This window comes from Lissotriton helveticus, chromosome 4_1 (assembly GCF_964261635.1).
Source record: "Lissotriton helveticus chromosome 4_1, aLisHel1.1, whole genome shotgun sequence".
Taxonomy (NCBI): domain Eukaryota; kingdom Metazoa; phylum Chordata; class Amphibia; order Caudata; family Salamandridae; genus Lissotriton; species Lissotriton helveticus.
The window spans coordinates 1,781,674,335-1,781,676,570 of record NC_136063.1 but is presented as its reverse complement, the minus strand read 5'-3'; the positions used below and the strand labels follow the sequence as shown (position 1 = coordinate 1,781,676,570).

Here is a 2,236-nt window from a genome sequence, read left to right as displayed (position 1 = left end):
CATCCCTTACCTGTCATGCCACGAAGAAGTTTAAATGAAGGAATAATGTTTGTATATAGTGTGGAGCAGTAGCTTAATGAAACTTGGTGAGATCCCTGCAGATCACATAGAGAGGCTGCCCTCCAGACTTTCTCAGGAGCTCTGAGGCCACGTTACTGTGCTGAGCGGCTCCCTGGAGTTCGGGACCCCCTGTACTCCAGAGGCCTTTGTTATGCCACTGGTGTAGTGTCTTTCGAAATCTGGAAACTGCATCAAATCATGTAGCTAGTTACAAGCTACGACAGAGATGGCGGCAAAGGCTTTTTTTCTCTTACAGGTTACATTGTATCTCATGAATGCATAAGACCATAATATACATATATGGCCTCATCAATATTAATGAGGGAAGAGCCAATTTTAAGCTGCTCCAGTACTCTTCTGTTGCTGGAAGGCACATGAGAACTTTTTATAATGCTCGTGAAATTTCGTGTTATATGACATTTGCAAAATTCTATCAATTTTTGTGGCTACAAAATCTCGCAGTTTATACTGACTGAAGCAGAAAACTTATCGTAGGAGACATTTTCTTGTGTGCAGCTTGAGTGTATCATGTCTTTTGAACGTGAGCTATGCCCACCCACACATTCAATTTTCATGCAAGATACCAACATAAGTGGATTCCATTAAATTTCATATAATTTTAAGAAGGCATACATTTTCACGTTTACATAGGCCTTATTCTAGAGACTTGGCGAAAGCCAGATAACGGAAGTACGTGGCAGCAGTTCCTGAATTTAGTGCCGAGAACTGACTAGCATCTTTGGCAGGAGGAAAGTCTTTTGTCAACCGCAGAGGCTGTACCCTAGCAAATATTCACTTTTGAACCGCGACTTCACCTGCTAAAAGGTGCTCATTTGTTTTAACTTGTGTTATTATCAATATTATCACACACTAATACCACAAGTCGTGTTTCTACTACATCTCTATTTATACCGATTTGGCCAGAGTCTGTCCTTTGCAGTTTTAGAGGGAACTGTCCCAGATTATCACAAGACCTTATGCTGTACTTCGTGTCCCTATCTCTCTTGAAGAATCTCATGTGCTTGTGACACGGATACATTTCAGATGAAATGCAGAATGTCACATGCTTTAGAAGAAATCATCTTAACATTGTACCCAGCGTTAATTTCCGAACTAACACTAGGCAAAAACTTTAGCTACCTAATACACGGGCAGTAATTTATTGTTCCTTAAGGCGAAGAACTTGCTGTAAAACATTTTTTAGGCTTTTTGCAATTTTCCACAATTTACACAGGCACGCACTACCACACATACACAAAATACACATGCTCAAACACAAAAGGTGCACAAACAAGCAGGCATGCTGATACAGACAAACATCAAACACACACGCAATCACGCACGCACACACCTTGCAACGCAGGCATTCATTACACTAACACGAAGCACACACCTTTATCTTAGTATTCCGCCCGGTCACCGGTCAGGTGTACACCCTCGGCTCGGCTTGAAAAAGTGTGCAGCCAACGCATCGGGTGCCACATCAACCAAAGAAATGGTCTTGTTTTCTTTATCTGCTAGAACCTGCGTCTGGCCCACTTAATGAAAACTTGTGCTTTCCGAAAAATGAGGAAGCTCGTCTGGGACGGAAACTGAGCTGCTGGGACCGAGAGCGGAGGACTGCTGCTCTTTTTTAAGGAAGGCAGCTGCGCTAGAATCCAGGATATGGGCGCGTGCAGATCCGTGGAACTTGCCCCGATGGACTAACATCTACCTAGCAGCTGCAGCACTTACCGGAGTATACACGCTGGAATTGATGAACGTGTGATGCTTTGGAAGTGGAGTTGGAAAAATAAAAAGACCGATCCATCGTCCATTATGGCCATTGCACTCGCGGTATTCCTTCTTGCCGCAGACCAATGACGTCACATCCGGCGCTTCCGGATGTGCGTAGGCTTTTGCAAGAGGAATCCACCGGCTTCAGGAAGGATATGCAAGAGTGAGAGAGAGCTGCTCTCCATTGGCATTGTGTTCGAGGCAGCTGTGATTTTTACCAATGTATTTTAGTATTGTGATGGAGTGAATTCGGCAGTCCCAAGGACTTCTACAAAGCTTGTTTTCCTTTGCAAGTCCATTCCTCTTTAGGGCCATGAGCAGGTCTGTCCACAGTTGTTTAATAAGTCTAACAATCGGATTCCATGGAAATACTCTATGAAGGCAGTATGATCCTGGGGGT

General features: G+C 43.8%; 1 long non-coding RNA gene across 2 annotated transcripts in view; it reads right to left on the bottom strand.

The window, feature by feature from the left end:
• LOC144827681 (uncharacterized) overlaps window positions 1–1,922 on the bottom strand; it is a 4,524-nt gene extending 2,602 nt beyond the window's left edge. The window contains exon 1 of one of the 2 annotated variants that reach the window (XR_013610303.1): window positions 1,795–1,922. This is a non-coding gene — a long non-coding RNA (uncharacterized LOC144827681). The remainder of the gene's footprint in view (window positions 1–1,794) is intronic. The other variant, XR_013610302.1, reaches the window with a different exon arrangement.
• Window positions 1,923–2,236: the final 314 nt, after the last annotated feature.